The following is a 19,451-nucleotide window of genomic DNA, read 5'->3' as shown; positions in this document are numbered from 1 at the left end:
TACATACACATACACACATATATATTCATGAATTAAAATAGATAAGAAAATTCAATTTAATCTAGAAATATCATTCTATCAGGATTTTTAAAAAATTATACCAATGACTACCATTGTGTTTAACATGGGGATTTAGAAATTAACCCCTTCTTACATAGTCAATGGTCAGAAATCATATTGTGTATGTATGATTTTGTTCCTCTCCTAGAAGCAGATAGTCAGATTAAAAAAACTTGCCTGCAAATAATTATTTTGGAGTACAAATGTCACTGGTGGAAATGTGAGAAAACCATAGGGAAGAAAAGGCAGCCATCAAATGTGCATTTCTATCAGCTATCATGCTGGGCTAATGGAATTTAATCCCCTAGGGAAATTCTAAAAAGTGGTATAAGATCACAACTTCAAATTCTCTCACTTGAGAGGAAGGGAGTTATATATTTAGCCATCAGCTCCCAGAGAGATCTGAATCCCCTGACCATTCCCAGCACTAGGATAGCACAGAGAACAGCCTTCTGTGCTTCTAGAAAATGTCCTATCGACCCAGGAGGCAGAGATTCACACTTGGAGACTTTGGAGGCTAGCCATGATATAGGGAGCTACTTGCAGTTTTGGGAAGGGCATGGCAATAAATGTCTCCACTTTATATTGTTCAGGTCTTCCTCAGGCCCTACATTAAATGCACAGTTGTATTAATGTCACTGCTTCTTAGAGGTTGGTCACAATTTAAAAACAAACAAACAAAAAACAACAACAAATTACAAGACAATGGTGAATAAGGAGCCCTACCTCTGTAATTGGTCCTGAGGCTACCCAGAGCTCTACCCTTATATTCCTTTTACTTCTCAAACTAGATTTCCCTCAACTTGAGTCAGCACTTCAGCTGGCCAACAGTGCTTTTCCCATGAAATAAATCATACCTTCATGCCTGAGATTTTTGAGCCTTTGATTACCAATTCTTTGTCAGCTTGCACTTCCTGCAATTGGCAGGTAAGGTTTTAACTCAATAAAAGCATTAAGAGGTACCATAGGAAATCTCCTTAGCTCCAGACATACTTCACCCTGTCCCAACACACAGTAGCCACCTGATCTCCTCATGAAAGCTGTGATCAGTTATCCCTGCCAGCAGAGTAACTCCATTTCTGTTCCTTGTTTTGCTGGCCTGAAGGACTCAAATGTAAAACTTCTTGTTGCTGTCACTTAGTCACTATGTTGTGTCCAACTCTTTTGTGACCCCATGGACTATACCCCTCAGGCTCCCCTGTCCATGGGATTTCCCAAGCAAGAATGCTGGAGTGGGTTGCCAACCCTTTTCCAGAGGATCTTCTCAACCCAGGGATCAAACCCAGGTCTCCTGCATTGGCAGCAGGTTCTTTACCACTGAGCCACCAGGGAAGCCCCAATGTAACTCAATTGAGTCAATAAATTTAAGTTTAGTGAAATCCTTCGTATGTTCTAGTGTAAACATACCCCTCCCCTCAGAATTAGGACCTCTAATGCAGAGGCCAGAAGTTGCTCAATGGGACAAAAATAAATCAGTTGCATCACTAAGAGCAATAGTGAGAGGGTACTCGGACAAAGGTATTCCATCTATAGGGAATATTAAGAGTATTAGGGTCAAAGACTTTCATGGACATTTTGCTAATTGTTGCACCATCTTCTCCATAGTTTTGATTGCCTTTATAAGGTACTATTCATAATCACATTATAATAAATCAATTTGTTAGCCCAGGAGTAGATTTTCTGGCCAAGACAGTGCAGACAGACAAGGAAAAGCCACACCCTTGTCAAAGCAAAACTTGCACCAGAAAAAGTCAAACAGGCCCCCAAAGACCATTTTCAAGACTGTTTCAATAAAGAGAAAGACTGAATTCATCTCCACTGATATAAAAGATGGGAAAGATTATAAGCATTTGGATGAGCTAGTGGAAAAGTATTGGAGGATTTTGTGGATAGGGTTGATCTAAGGTATGTGTCCAGCACATTAAATTTTTCCTGAGTTTGCAAATCTTTTTCTCTTTAATTAGGCTATTTGTGTTTGTTAAGTGTTGCCTCATGAAGTTAGGCTCCCATCCTCCCTCAGAGACTAGGAAATTGGGGTGTTATCTCCTTTGATGTTTACATTTCAAAGAGATGGTTCCCAGGTCCTTGAGAAAGACATTTCCTGAGCTATTAAACTGACAAGAAGTTAGAAGCAGATTTACATACATTTCAAAGGAACAGAACAAGAATTTACAGTCCAGAAAGTTTTCTGAAGTAAATGCTCTAAGAAAAAGCAGGTCAGGGGTCTGTCATTAGAAGAAACTTGTCTAAACCTGTTAAGCTGAGGGGAAATTTAAAGTCTCCTTGGTCACCCAGAATATGTATCAATCCAGCATGAGGATAAATTATTTACCCTTTGAAGATGGAAAGGATCCAGTGTAATCAATCTATCCCTGGGTGGCTAACTGAGCTGCTCAAAGGATGGTGCCTTACCAAAGGCTTCACTTAAGTCTCTACTGCTGATCTGGTGAGCTTTCAGCAGTCACAGTGTCTATTAAAGATTCAGTGAGAGGGAGTTCTTGTTGGGCCCATGCATATTTAACAAGCTTGCTACTATGGTTATTCTTTTCATTATAACAAAGCTTTAAGCATAAGAAAGACTAAGGACAGAACATTTTTGTTGTTTTCTGAGTTGTTTGGTCAGCTATGCTTGTGCTAATAATTTTGTAATTGATTTTAATCAATTAATTTTGTTAAGCCAATTTTAGGGATGGAGGTATTTCAAAGCTGGATGGCAATCCCTTTAAGGGCTATGCTTTTACTCTGTTCACTTTGATTCCTAGGGAATATATTCTCCAAGTTCCAACTCAGTGTACAGACTCTCCCTACTCTTGACATTCCTGGAATCCTAAGATTTGTATCTGAGTTAGCAATAGAGCTTAATCAATTAATTAAATCCTAACACAGGAGAAATACATGCACATCCATCATTGCTTTACAGTCAAGATTTTTTAACATTTTACAACTTTCTTCATAGTAGCCTAAACTCAGAATAACCTAAAAGTCCATAAGCAAGGGATATGTAAATTTGGGAATATTAATAAATGAGACATTATATAGCCATGAACATATATGAACTAAATAAAACCTCTCAAAAGTGGGGATGGGTCACACAAACATTATGTCAAGTAACTGAAGTCAGATCCAAATTAGTACATACTATATAACTCTAGGAAGATAAAGTACAAAGCAGCCAAAACTATTGCATTGTGTTAGAGTTCAGGATAATTATTTTAGGGAAAGAAATAGGGAGTTGGGATTAGAAGAGGCATGCAGGGACTTCTAGAAGGCTGGAGAAGTCCTCTTCTTGATCTATTTGTGATTACAGATGCATTTGTGAGAAAATCCTTAAGTTGTACTTCTTACTGTTTGATATACATTACTGTATGTTATGACTCACAGTAAAAAAATAAAAAGAACAAAAATTAAGATCTCACAGTGGTGCATGCAAACCATTATATCTCAAAACATAATTAAACTTTTCTCAGTACTTTGTAAAAATTGCTTAATTTGAATGTTTCTTTGTTCATCAAAATAATATATTATAATGTTATAAGAGTAAATAAAGGGATATAAATTTTTCCTCATATGCTAACTTTTATTAATTAATTGTTCTTTCTGACACATTAACTTCTTTTTACTGGTCATTGAGGGGGTGGGAGGAGACGGGGACGACAGAGAATGAGATGGCTGGATGGCATCACCGACTTGATGGACATGAGTTTGAGTGAACTCCGGGAGTTGGTGATGGACAGGGAGGCCTGGCATGCTGTGGTTCATGGGGTCACAAAGAGTCGGACTGAGCGACTGAGAGACTGAACTGAATTGAGGCCTTTTTATTTTACATGTAAAACCGCTAATTATGGTATTGCCTGTGGACACCTCAGAGATTATACTATAGATACTCATGACTCCAAATAGTTGGTGGGAAGAGAGATGAGAAAAACAATGATTTGGGTCAATGACATGATTATAGAACTAAAGTTTCCAACAGGGTTTCAGATGGTCAACTTGGCTTCTGAAGTAGTTCTAAGGATGCAATGAGAGAACAATACAGGAATAATAGAAGTTAACTACCAGAATCCTCTGCAAGTATCAAGGGAGACCTTGAAATATCTGTGCAAACATCAAGAACAACATTCTAACCAGGCAACTAGTGACTGAAAGACTTAGGTGCTCCCCTGCCCCAATCTTATTTGGCTTATCTGAAGCTCTTGCTAGCAAATTTAAACTTGCTGCCCAGTTCTTTAGCAGTTATGAGGATCTGGTTGTACTTGGTCAAGCACTGGGATGGGCAAGGTATATCAGTCTTGATCTGCCCAGTGCAGGTCTCTACCACGAGGTTGGCAATGAAGATACCTTCAGTTTCCCCAGAGTTATGAGATACCATGACGCCCCATCTATTGGACTGGGCCAGCTTGCACGCCCAAAGAGACTTGGCTATGAGCAGATCTGGTACACTTTGAGCAGGAGGTAGTTGCATGATTTTTCAACCACAGCCTTGGAAATCTGCTTTAGGTTGGTCACTGAGAGTTCATTCCCTATCACCTGGATTCCTGTCTTAGCAGTGAACTTCTGCCAATTTTCCCAATCATTTTGGTTAAAAAGGTCTTTGATAGACACTGCTGGGTAGTTCTTGATGAAGGACTTATAAGGGTCTGACAATTGGTCAGGTGGGTTTTGCCTGCTGAGACAACTGGGAGACTTGGCATCCAGGTCATACTTCCCTGACCTGAAGAACTAAGAGGCAGTCAAGTCCATGACAATGACAACCTCATGGGTATACCAGCTGTCCTGATCTCACTCTTCAGCAATTCTAGGGCTTCTTTATTCTCCAGGAGCAAATTTGCCTTCACCTCCTACATTGGTGCCATCTTTCCCATATTTCTTTTTGATGAGATTCTTCAGGTTGTGGTAAACCTCTGCTCCAATGTGCATGGCTTCCCTGAAGTTTGTTCCGCCAAAGGAGAGGATCAGAAACTCCTGTGTGTCCAACTTGTTTCCAGTATGAGAACCACCACTGATCACACTAAAAGCTGGAACTGACAGGATGACTTTCAAATTGTCAGCCATGTCAGTAGTGTGGAGGTACAGGACACCCCTTCTCAAAATCCTAGCCTTACAGATGGCCAGTGACCCTCCCCAAATTAAGCTGCTGCTGCTGCTGCTGCTGCTAAGTCACTTCAGTCGTGTCCGACTCTGTGTGACCCCATAGATGGAAGCCCACCAGGCTCCCCCATCCCTAAGATTCTCCAGGCAAGAACACTGGAGTGGGTTGCCATTTCCTTCTCCAATGTGTGAAAGTGAAAAGTGAAAGTGAAGTCACTCAGTCGTGTCCGACCCTTAGCGACCCCACGGACTGCAGCCTACCAGGCTCAACCATCCATGGGATTTCCTAGGCAAGGGTACTGGAGTGGCTTGCCATTGCCTTCTCCGCCAAATTAAGCTAGCACAGATAATTTCTTCAATAGTATAGGCCAAGAGTATTATCTAAAGTTAACAATATTATATAAAGTTAACAGAACAAATTAGTATTTAGTCCAATAAGTAAAACACAAGTCACAATTTTGAGTACAACAAATGTTTGAAGATTTTATGTTCAAACTTAATTGCTTACATGATAATATTTATTAAAAGTGAATAAAAATCACCTTAATTAAAGATATGTATTTATATATATTTTCCAGAGTCAATATTCTAATTTATCTAAATATAAACTTCTTTATTCTTAATGAGTCTTTCCAATGTTTTGCATATTTTAAAGCTATCGTAGGTGAAATTAGTAGTGGCTAAACTAAAAGGGAATTTAAAATTTTCAGCCTACTCCAAAGAGGAAAAAGAAAGACAGTGAATTCTGTTTTGTTTCAGGAAAAACGAACCATCTCTCTAAGGGAACTAATTTGGAATCAAGGAAAAAGGAAACTCACACAACAAAGAGAATCCACTTTAATTATCTTTGTGAAAGTAAAAATTATTTATAAAAGAACAGGACACTCGTAAGTTTGAATAACATATTATGCCATAAACTTTATGGTGAACTCTATTTCACTATCAACCATATCCATATGTATTTTCTTCTAAAATTTACCTTGCCTTTATTTATATTCAACATAATGTCCCTATTATTCTTGCTTGGCTTCTCATTTTACTATAAAATAAAAAGTGTGCTAGAAAAAATAAGGTAATAAAAAGAAATGGAACTCCAGATTGCTAACTCTATTCAAGAAATCCCACTCATTTTAACCCAAAGTTCTCCCACCTTACACATGAACTACAATGCTAATCAAACAGCATAAATATCACAGTTTTTTTTTTAATACCAGATATCTTATAAGATAAACTTCATAGGAAGGTGTATATTATTTTTGAAAGCTTTATTTTGGCAAAAACATACTCCTTGTTTATATGTTTGGCATCAACTGGATAATATTGAGATCATTTCTTTAGCTATTGAACATGAGGAAGGAAAAAAACAGTTTCTGAACACTGTCAACTTGATGCAAATATTACAATTTACAGTTTCCTCATATAATCTTTGTTACAAGATAGATGAAATAATCAGTACCAACCACAGACTTCAAAAGGTTAAGGATTAAGAAGACATAGCTACATAAAGAACACTTAAAATCTGTAATTTTTGACAAACTAAATCACAGGAGAAAATATTTGCAAATGATGTGAAAGACAAAGGGTTAATATCCATAATATACAAACAGCTAATTCAATTAAATATATTAAAAAAACCCAAATTAATCAAAAATGAACAGAAGACATAAATAGGCATTTTTCCAAAAAGGACATGTAGATGGCTAACAAGCATGAGATGCTCAACATCATTAAGCATTACAGAAATGCATATCTAAACCATAATGAGGTATCATTCCACACCATTCAGAGTGGCTATCATCAAAAAGTCTACAAATAATAAATACTGGGGAGAATCTTGAGAAAAGAGAACTGTCCTACACTGTGGGCAGGGGTGTATGGAAAACAGTTTGGAGTTTCCTTAAAAAGCTAAAAATGGTGCCACCATACGATCTAGCAATCTCATTCCTGGTTATATACCCAGAAAAAAAGTAAAAGCCTAATTCAAAAGGATACTTACACCCCAAGTTTAGTGCAGCACTATTTACAATAGCCAAGAAATGGGAATAATCAAGTAGCCATCAATAAATAAATGGTTTAAAAATGTTAAATGGAATATTACTCAGACATAAAAAAGAATGAAATATTATTATCTGCAGCAGAATGGATGGACTTAGAATATAATGCTTCGTGAAATAAGTCAGATAGAGAAAGACAAATACTCCATGATATTACGTGTATGTGGAATCTAAGACATAACACAAATGAATCCATAGACAAAACAGAAACAGACTCATAGACATAGAAAACAAACTTATGCTTACCAAAGAGGAGAGAGAAGAAGGGAGGAATGAATTAGGAGTATGATATTAATAGATATAAACTACTATATATAGATAAGCAACAAGAATTTACAATATAGCACAGGAAACTACATTCAATATCTTGAAAATAACCTATAATGGAATATATTCTGAAGAAAATAACTGAATCACTTTGATGTACACTTGAAACTAACAAAATTCAGCTATACTTCAAATTAAAAAAATCTTTCTGTGGTAGAGCATACAGTAACTTAATTATATTTTGGACTTGTATACAATTGAGTTATTGAAGTATACTCTGAAATTTTTATAGTTTCTGATAGGGAAATATGAGCCTAAATATTGGTTTGTGTTGCTTAATTGCCACACCTTCACCTAAATGAAACAAATCTCTAATTAAGAAGCAACTTACTAACAAACAATTTTGATAAAAGAACTAATTTTAATTTACTTTAATTATTACTTTTATAATTTTATATCATTGAATCAGAGTTCCTGTGGAGATTCTATACAAAGTCAGTTCTTATTCATTTTAAATGATCGGCCTTTCTTGGTTATTATTTTAGTGAACTTTTTTTTTGATCTTTGGCTTTTTCAAAGCCTATTTACACATATCAATGCATTGTAGCCCCTTTCCCTCTTCTGCTCACTTGTGTCTTTCCATTTGAAGACCACTGATTATTCCTGCCTTTGATAACCCTTTTCTGAGGCATTTATTTCCCTCTTCCATTATTGCTCTGATCAAACTCCTTTCACATGAAAATTGGAACCCCTATATTCACTGGCCCTGTCACAACTTTTTTTTTTCTATTTACATATATGTGTGTATTTGAGGAGTATTAGATGCTAAAGCTGAAACTCCAATACTTTGGCTACTTCATGAGAAGAGTTGACTCACTGGAAAAGACTCTGATCCTGGGAGGGATTGGGGGCAGGAGGAGAAGGGGACGACAGAGAATGAGATGGCTGGATGGCATCACTGACTCGATGGACATGAGTTTGCGTGAACTCAGGGAGTTGGTGGTATTACTTTAATTAATTATTAAAGTAATAATTAAAGAACTAATTTTAAAATAACTAAATATTAACAAGATGAGGCAGAGAAATGATTTGAGACATAAAATTTTGCAAGTACTTATTTCCTCTGCATCTTTCCAAGGAAAATATATTTTTTTAATCCAAGAAATAGGGATGGCATAGACTTTGTGAAAAACAAAACATTACTGAAAAGGTACCATTTAAATATGAATCAAATTGAGAAAAAGAAATATTTTGAGCAAGTGATATGATAAAAGAAAATGAAATCTATTGTTTATTTGCTTGGAATACTACTAAGTGCTACAAATTTGATTTCATAAAAAACATTTCTCCTCTTTTTAATATCTTTTTTAAAATTTGTTTTAATTGGGAGATAATTACTTTACAGTATTATGATTGTTCTTGCCATACATCAACATGAATCGGCCATAGGTATACATGTGTCACCCCCATCCTGAAACCCCTACACACCTCCCTCCCCACCCTATTCCTCTAGGTTGTCACAGAGCACTGGCTTTGGGTGCCCTGCATCATATATCAAAATTATACTGGTCATCTATTTTACATATGGTAATGTACATGTTTCATTACTATTCTCTCAAATGATTCCACCCTCTCCTTCTCCCACTGAGTCCAAAAGTCTGTTCTTTTCATCTGAGATACAGACGTTTTCTTCTTTCTGCAAGTCCATTCGCAATACTAGCTTCCACAACATCCAACAATCAACAAATCATAAATTAAAAAGCTGAATGTTTGGATTTTAATCTTTAGAATCTTTAATCTTTACAGAGCAATAGCAGCATTCTTACATTAAGGCTAGAGCAGAATATAATGTTTTAAGTCTTGACAACTGAAAAAAATGATATGACTGTCAGTGAATGAGATATTTGTAGAGTAAAAGGTTATATTGAAAGAAACTTAATAAGTATATACCACTCCTGAGTAATGAGTTAAGGGGAATGTTCTACAGTTAAAAAATATAAGACTAACCAAAAGAGAACCATGCCTTTCTGAAAAGATTGTAAGAGGAAATAAGTTGGGAGACTGTATAAGTGTGCTAAAAAACCCATTTTTCAGAGCAGGGTGTCAATGGTCACTACCCAATTAGATAAATCAAGAAAAGAGGAACAAGTCTATGTATCTGCAAATATTCTTACAGATTCCATTCCAGTTTATTGAAGCAGAGGGGGATTTCTTAAAGAATTTTAGACATCTCAGAGCAATTTCAGGAGTGCTTGAGAGTCAATCCCGGATACTTCACAGCTTGGCACAAAGCAGTCAGATGCGTGGAATCTAGAAAACAACTAACCATGGTGTAGGACTCCTCCAGCTCGGACAATAATGTCTGTGTCATCCACTGGTCTATACACATGACTCTCAGGGCTTGTGCCCCATGGAAGTGTCACACAGCTGCCCTCGAATAACAGAAAACCCTGTGTGCTTCTTAAAACAAGTATATACCAGCTACCAGGTGTTGCTTATTTCTGTATCCAAGTTCAATAAGGAAGCATCTAATCAGTAAAAATGTCAGTCATATGCTTACATTCTAGAGACAAGTGAGTCTCCAGAAATGCAGAATGTTAACTATGTAGAAATATTAGTGTTATTATTATTATTTTTTGCTTAAAACATAAAAAAAAATTATTCTCATTGCTAGAGGCCAGAGGTCCAAAATCAGGTATCAGAAGGACTATACTTCCCATGAAGTCTCCAAAGGAGGATCCTTCTTTGTGGTGGCCCCAGGCACTCTGGTAAACACATCACACAAATCTCAGCCTCTGTGTCTTTAAGAAACATTTCTAGAAATTATTACAGAGACTAACATTACATAGGACTGTAGCCTAATTTTTTCCCCAATATTATTAGATAAACCATTGACACATAACATATGTAAGTTTGAGGTATATGATGTGATCACTTGATTCATTTACATAGTACAAAATGATCACCACAATAAACTTTTAAGACATTCATTCTCTTACATAATTACCATTTTATTGTTTAGTGTAATTATAATAGATGTGATTATAAATTAATATCTCAAATATTTACAATTTCACTTAGGTATTATAATTATATGAAAAAAATAATTTCCTCAGTAGAATTTTATGTTAACTATGTTTTACTGTACATATGTGTAAAACAGAATAAAGGGACTCTCACTTAAAATGGAATCAGGAGGTCGAAGGGGAAGTCCTCAGGCACTACCATTCCAAGTCAGTGACAGACCTCAAGAGGAAGCATTAATTATAGACTCGTAAAAAGAATTCTCCTTGCCCAGCATCCAGCCCAGCCAATGGGAAACACCACACCATCCTGAACTCCTATTAAGTGAACCTTGGTTCAAAACAACCTCTCCAAATTTCCTTTTTTCTTTATGAAGTAGCATTCCTGTTCTTTACTTATTAGACTTGCCATTGGCTTTTGCTACGGGTTGCTTGTCCTGAATTGCCATTCATTCCTCTGCTATTCTTGAAAATAATCCATTTTGTTGGCAAAATAATAATGTTTTTGTTGTTGTTGTTTTAAAGTAATAATAATAATAACAGTGTTCTGGAGCAGATTTTCTAAGCAAAATAATATATACTCACCAATAAACTAATACTGACATCTCCTCAAATTAAAAATAATAATTATAACTACAGTTTATGGAATACTTATCTCCCAAGCATTTTTTTCTGTACATTCTCTTGTTTAATTCCCATAGTAGCTCTCAGATCTAGGCACCATTAGTCCCACATTATAAAGAAAAAATAAAAAGCATTGAAACTAAACAAAACTTTCATATGGTAAACCCAGACAGAAAATGGCAGAACTATGACTGGAATCTAGATTCCAATATCCATGATAGCATGTACAATCCCCCCAAAACTCAAACACAAAGTCATAATGAGATTATTAATTATCCAGTATGTATAAGAGACCTTTTAGAATTAAGAAACCATATTGCTGTCATGAAAAAGGTCTAATTTAAGAGGAAATTCTTAGCATGAACACACAAAAAATTAAGAATGTACATCTTTCATAATAATCATGCTAATCTATCTAGGGTATTTAATATTTTATTGATTGTTCAAATAGACTTTTAATTAGGCATGAGCATATATTGATGATATATTGATTATTCATAAGGCCAGTGTTTCAGCTGGATAAACTAAGAGGGATTCAGCCATGATCAGATATACTTTGACATGTTTTATGAGCCACTGAAACTGATTACCAATGGTATGCTTATACAAGGAATTTAGAAGTCTCCTTTGAGTGTGCTTATTCAAAGAAAGATGAGAATCAAGGGAAATAAGTATTGCTTAAGGAAAATAGCATTAGGTAAGACACATGATTTTAAAATGTGTTTATTGCCTATTATACATTTCCCCAAAAGGTCTTGTGTAAGAAATCTTGGAAAATGATATGATAAATGAAAAGAAGAAGAAATATATATATATATATATATATATATATACGTTTCACTGAATTATCTGGATGATATTGGCAACCAGTGTCTCAATTACTCTTCTGACACAAAGGCAAACAACTGTTTGAGTGAGATTAATAAAATGTATCCATCTCTGTTCTCACTTCTCTGAAGTGGCAAACCACTTCAGTATTCTTGCCTTGAGAACCCCATGAACAGTATGAAAAGGCAAAAAGATAGAAAACTGAAAGATGAACTCTCCAGGTCAGTAAGAGCCCAAAATGGTACTGGAGAACAGTGGAGAAATAAGTTCAGAAAGAATGAAGAGACAGAGCCAAAGCAAAAACAACACCCAGCTGTGTATGTGATTGGAGATGGAAGTAAAGTCCGATGCTGTAAAGAATGATATTGCATAGGAACCTGGAATGTTAGGTCCATGAATCAAAGCAAATTGCAAGTTGTCAAGGAGGAGATGGCAAGAGTGAACGTCGATGTTTTAGGAATCAGTGAACTAAAATGGACTGGAATGGGTGAATTAAACTCAGATGACCATTATATCTACTACTGTGGGCAAGAATGCCTTAGAAGAAAGGAGTAGCCCTCATAGTCAACAAGAATCTGAAATGCAGTTCTTGGGTGTAATCTCAAAAATGACAGAACGATCTCTGTTCATTTCCAAGGAAAACCATTCAATATCACAGTAATCCAAGTCTATGCCCCAATCAATAAGCTGAAGAAGCTGAGGTGAACAGTTCTATGAAGACATACAAGACCTTCTAGAACTAACATCCAAAAAAAGATGTTTTTTTTTTCATTATAGGAGACTGGAATGGAAAAGTAGGAAGGCAAGAGATACCTGGAGTAACAGGCATATTTGGCCTTGGAGCACAGAATGAAGAAGGACAAAGGCTAACAGAGTTTTGCCAAGAGAACGCACTGGTCACAGCAAACACCCTCTTCCAACAACACAAGAGAAGACTCTACAACTGGACATCACGACGGTCAACACTGAAATCAGATTGATTATATTCTTTGCAGCCAAAGGTGGAGAAGCTCTACACAGTCAGCAAAAACAAGACCAGGAGCTGACTGTGGCTCAGATCATGAACTCCTTATTGCCAAATTCAGACTTAAATTGAATAAAGTAGGGAAAACCACTAGACCATACAGGTATGACCTAAATCAAATCTCTTGCGACTATACAGTGGCAGTAACTAACAGATTCAAGGGATTAGATCTGATAGACAGAGTGCCTGATGAACTATGGATGGAGGTTCATGATACTGTACAGGAGGTAGTGATCAATATCATCCCCAAGAAAAAGAAATTCAAAAGGTAAAATGGATGTCTGAGGAGGCCTTACAAATAGCTGAGAAAAAAAGAGAAATGAAAGGCAAAGGAGAAAAGGAAAGATATACCCATTTGAATGCAGAGTTCCAAAGAATAGCATGGAGAGATAAGAAAGCCTTCCTCAGCGATCGATGCAAAAAAAATAGAGAAAAACAATAGAATGGGAAATATTAGAGATCTCTTCAAAAAAAGTTAGAGATTCCAAGGAAACATTTCATGCAAAGATAGGGATAATAAAGGACATAAATGGTATGGACCTAACAGAAGCAGAAGATATTAAGAAGAGGTGGCAAGAATACACAGAAGAACTGTACAAAAAAGATCTTTGTGACCCAGATAATCGTGATGGTGTGATCACTCACCTAGAGCTGGACATCCTGGAATGTGAAGTCAAGTAGTACTTAGGAAACATCACTACACACAAACCTAGGGGAGGTGATGGAATTCCAGTTGAGCTCTTTCAAATCCTAAAAGATGATGCTGTGAAAGTGCTGCACTTAATAAGGCAGCAAATTTGAAAAACTCAGCAGTGGCCACAGGCTGGAAAAGGTCAGTTTTCATTCCAATCCCAAAGAAGGCAACGCCAAAGACTGTTCTAACTATCACACAATTGTACTCATCTGACATGCTAGCAAATAATGCTCAAAATTCTCCAAGCCAGACTTCAACAGTAGGTGAACCATGAACTTCCAGATGTTCAAGCTGGATTTAGAAAAGGCAGAGGAACCAGAGATCAAATTGCCAATATCTGTTGGATCATGGAAAAAGCAAGAGAGTTCCAGAAAAACATCTACTCTGCTTTATTGAGTATGACAAAGCCTTTGACTGTGTGGATCACAATATACTGTGGAAAATTCTGAAAGATATGGGAATATCAGACCTCTTGACCTGCCTTCTGAGAAATCTGTATGCAGGTCTAGAAGCAACAGTTAGAACTGAGCATGGAACAACAGACTGGTTCCAAATCAGGAAAGGAGTACCTCAAGGCTGTATGTTGTCACCCTGCTTATTTAACTTATATGCAGAGTACCTCATGCAAAATGCCAGGCTGGATGATGCCCAAGATGGAATCAAGATTGTTGGGAAAAAATATCAATAAACTCAGATATGCAGATAACACCATCCGTATGGCAGAAAGTGAAGAAGAACCAAAGAGCCTCTTGATACAAGTGAAAGAGGAGAGTGAAAATGTTGGCTTAAAACTCAACATTCAGAAAACTAAGATCATGGCATCCAGTTCCATCATTTCATGGCAAATAGATGGGGAAACAATCGAAACAGACTTTATTTTTGGGAGGCCCCAAATCACTAGAGATAGTGACTACAGCCATGAAATTAAAAGACACTTGCTTCTTGGAAGAAAAGCTATGACCAACCTAGACAGAATATTAAAAAGCAGAGACATTACTTTGCCAACCAAGGTCTGTCTAATAAAAACTATGGTTTTTCCAGTAGTCATGTATGAATGTGAGAGTTGGACTATAAAGTTGAGTGCTGAAGAATTGATGTTTTTGAACAATGGTGTTGGAGGAGACTCTTAAGAGTCCTTTGGCCTGCAAGGAGATCCAACCAGTCATTCCTAGAGGAAATCAGTCCCGAGTAGTCATATAATGACTGATGCTGAAGATCCAATACTTTAGCCACCTGATGCAAAGAACTGACTCATTGGAAAAGGCCATGATGCTGGGAAAGATTGAAGGCAGGAGGAGAAGGGAATGACAGAGAATGAGATGGTTGGATGGAATCACTGACTTGATGGACATCAGCTTGAATATGCTCTGGGAGTTGGTGATGGAGAGGGAAGCCTGGTGTGCTGCCGTCCATGGGATTGCAAAGAATTGGACATGACTGAGTGACTGAATAGAAATGAACTGATCGATTTCTGTAGGTCAGTCACTTGAGAAACCCAAAATCAGGGGGTGATTATCTGTAAAGATAAGACTCAGTAATAAAAGGATGGATAGTTAAGTTGTGTCATCTTGTTTCAAGAATATAGAATCCAGGCTCACCACTTGTTAAGCAGAATAGGAGGCAATATTTTGCAGCCAGAGCAAAAAATAAGGCAACAGTTGCCTCAGTTGTGGTAAGACAGTTGTGATAAAACTTTTAATATGTGAACACTCAGGTTCCATGTGACAGTTTTAAAAAGATCATATTTATAAACATATACTGAGAATTTCCTTCATCAGGGCATTGAATTTGTTGGGGGCAAGAGTTAATGCAATTGTGTGGATTAAGTTGAAGTGCACCAAATTCTTTTGTTAATGCCAATTGCGACTATATACTTTTAACAGCCGAACTTGGATATTCTAGAAAAACATAAGCTGTGCATTCAACATTTATTTTACATTGGTTTGGCAAACACACTGGACTTTTTATTTAAATATGAGATTTCTTTTTCTTCCTTTTAATCATTTCAAATAGAGACCTTTGTAAAAGACTGGAATAAGTGAAAAATAACTAAAAAACTTTCTATGTAACTTACTTTTAAACAGTTCACTTAATTGTTGAAAGAGCAGATAACTAAAAAGTCAACAGAAAAAAAATGATGGTTCATAAAAATACAGATATCTTCATTTGAATGCAATTGTTAGAAACATGGAAGTTTAATAACCCCACAGATGGTCCTCAAATTAAGCACATTTGTGGTATTTAAAACCAACCAACGCTGATAAGTAAAAAGAGTGGAATTACTCCATATTAAGAAAATAAAAAGTTTATCATCAAGTGTTTATCTTACTAACCTCTTATTAACTCCATGTGACCTTTTCTTTATATCATTTATTTTTTCACACCACTCATTTTTCACACCTTTATTTATTTCTTATATATGCGTAAGTATTGTCCTAGGTGATACATTAAAAAAAAAAAGATACAAACCTACTTGAAAATTGCTTATTAACTTATTTGGGTGCTTCAGTGTCAGCTAAGTGTTCCCGGATAAGTATATCGTCTTGCAATATATATACACACACACACACACATAAACATTTTACTTTTTGAAGAAATCTTAAGAAATTTTAATTGAAGAATAATTGCTTTACAATGTTGTGTTTGTTTCTGCCATACAACAACGTGAATCTCTCATAACTATATATATTTATTCCCTTCCTTGTGAGCCTCCCCCCCACCGCCATCTCCTCCCCTCCCCCCACCACCCGGGTCATTACAGAGCGCCAGGCTGGGTTCCCTGTGTTATATAACAGCTTTCCACCAGCTATCCATTCTACACATCGTGGTGTATGTATGTCAATGCTACTTTCTCAGTTCATCCTACTCTCTCCTTTGCTGGCTGTATACACAAGTCCATTCTCTATGTCTGCATCTCCATTCCTTCCCTGAAGACAGCTTTATAAGTGCCATTTTTGTAGATTCCATATATATGTACTAATATATGATATTTGTTTTTCTCTTTCTGACCAATTTCCCTCTGTATAACACGCTCTAGGTTCATCCACTTTACTACAGCTAACTCAACTTCATTCCTTTCTATGGCTGAGTAATGTTCAATTGTATATAGGTACCGCAACTTCTTTATACATTCATCTGCCAGTGGATATCTAGGCTGCTTCTATGTTTTGGCCATTGTAAATAGTCAGCAATAGTGATATTCATTTTTTTTAATTAATAAAAAGAATTTTAATTTAGAACACGTATGCCCAAGTTAAGAAACATGCTAGTGCTTTAAAAAGAGATAAGCAAATTGACCTTCTGTCCTCTTTCTTTCCCCTCCCTCTTTTCTAGCTAGTAAGGAGATGGGATGATAAAAGATGGAATAACATGGCATTGGAAACCATGTTGTAAAGGGCAACCAAACAATATAAAAGGAGTTCAGATGTCACACCAGTAAAGTGGCTATATTGGCCCCAAATTCTACATGAAAGGAAATAAAATTTTATTAAATTTCATCCCTTGCTATATTTGATACTTGTGAAAAACCGATTTTTATTTTAACACATGTAGAGATAAGTCAATAATTCTTAACTTCATTAACTTTGAACATACTTATAATAAAATTTCATAATTTACACTTATTCTGAAACTAAGTTCATTGAAAATTTTAGGAACACTCAATTTAAAAGTATATTTTATCAATCAGATTATAATGTAAGGATAATAGCAAGAAAGGTAATTTATTTTTTAAAAATTTATTTCAAAATATAAAATTTGAGCAAGGCTACATTAGAAAAAAAAATGCAGTAGTTCGATGCTTGGGTACACATAAAATAATTTAAGACTAGTAGAGCTGCTCCATATAAGAAGCAGAGAAAGGAAATTAGGAAAGAAGAAAGGATGGAGGGAAGGAAGGAAGAAAAGAAGGGCGGGAGGGACAGAGGGAGGGAGAATTGAACAAAAAAATTAAATTAAAAACAATAAACAAAGACTGTATGAAAGTTGTGAGGCATGCACTGGTGTCAGTATCAGATTATATTTGGAAAGCAATGAAAATAAAAATAACAATTTTAGTATATAACTTACATAATATAGATTTATCATTTTTGGACAAAAACATGTAGACAAAAGTGGTATTAAATATATTAAAACAAATTATATTAATGAATTTCAATATAATCACAACTTTTTTGGAATCACTGCTAATTTAGTATTATTTAAATTTACTTAGAAAATAATTGTGTTGATAACTGGTAAGCATCTGCAGTTTCTTTTTTTACAGTAAAAACACTATCAATGTAAAATTATTTTCAAATAAACATGTAACTGAAAATGTACATGTAATTTATAGGTATATGTAATTCTTTCCAAAGAAATGAGAATGAAAGTCTTAACTGGACCCAAAAGATTTTATAACTCAAGTCCTTTTGTCATTCTTATGCCATAGAGTCATCTTCTAGATCAATTAATTCTTCCTCCAAATGTTTGGCTAAACATTCCTCATTCACTTCAAATAAATTCAATATTTAAGGTTCATGCTGACTTAGAATCATAATTTTTGACAGCAACCAAAAAATAGTGGCAAGATGCTTCCAAATCATTTGTTTAAGTATATCCCCATCAAATTTCAACCGGTATGGGAAACTAAAAGTTCTCATGAGTAAAACTATTTTATTACATACAAGTTTTAGTAATTCCCTGATTATTCCCCACGCTTTAGTGAGATATACCTTATTTCCATGTAGCCCAAGACAGATTTAACTCTGCAAATATATCTAAAAATTTATCATACCATTTGCTGCATTTTAGTTTCAATTTTTAATTTTTTACTGAAAAAAATCGACAATAAAATGGTGAAAATATTTTTTAAAGTTTCTTTGAAAGATCACTGTAGCTCAAAATGGTAATAAAAGGTTACTAAATAATCTATCATTCCAGAAATTACTATACATTTTACATTGATTATTATGATACATTATGCATTAATAGCTCAGTAGCTTCATTGATTTTTGAAGTCTTTTTCAAAGTTCTTGGCAACTAAGTGCTGTTGATGAATAATGCAATAAATTGCTAAAACACCTGGTGTTTCTTTTTTAAGTTGGCTGTAAAGCTGTTACCCACTAACCCGAGTTACTGTTCCATCTGTTGTACAAGCAGTGTCATTGGAAGAGGGAATTTTTTTTTCTGTGAACTGATTTTAAAGGTTTCAAATATTGACAAACTCTGTGTACCACAGTCTGTTATTTTAAATGACATCTCCTCTATTATTTTTTCATTCTTTTTGAAGTGTGTGTATGGTAACCTCAGCTTGTTATATACTTCATTTACTTTTGCTTTCTCATTGATTTATATTAAAACAGTAATTTTGTTCAATGAAAAGAAATAAATTATTACATTTGAACTATTACCACAATACAAATTACTTAATATACAGCTGGCAAGACACATTTTTCTCTAATATTGTATTGCGTGCATGCTCAGTCATTTCAGTAACGTCTGACCCTTTGCATTCCTATGGACTATAGACCCCCAGGCTCCCTTCCATGGGATTCTGCAGACAAGAATATTAGAGTGGGTTGCCATGCACTCCTTTTGGAGGATCTTCCTGACCCAGAGATTGAACCCTTATCTCCTGAGTCTCCCTCATTGCAGGCAGATTCTTTACCCACTGAGCCACCTGAGAAGCCTTAATAATGCATAGTTCATAACGTTTTATATTATTTGTACTCCATATAAGAAAGAAAAGAAACCTTGATCATTCTGGATTTAAGACTTTTTGAACATCCCAATGATAGTACAATACTTTT

The 19,451-nt window shown here is 35.6% G+C and overlaps 1 pseudogene; it reads right to left on the bottom strand.

Annotated features, from left to right (window-relative positions):
* Positions 1-4,240: 4,240 nt before the first annotated feature.
* LOC129542292 (alpha-enolase pseudogene) lies at positions 4,241-5,214 on the bottom strand (annotated as a pseudogene).
* Between the last annotated feature and the right edge of the window lie 14,237 nt (positions 5,215-19,451).

This window comes from Moschus berezovskii, chromosome 19, assembly GCF_049115385.1.
Source record: "Moschus berezovskii isolate FMDL1 chromosome 19, NW_MosBer_1.0, whole genome shotgun sequence".
In the NCBI taxonomy this organism is placed as follows: domain Eukaryota; kingdom Metazoa; phylum Chordata; class Mammalia; order Artiodactyla; family Moschidae; genus Moschus; species Moschus berezovskii.
Note: the sequence above shows the minus strand (reverse complement) of the source record. Positions and strands in the feature narration are given on the sequence as shown.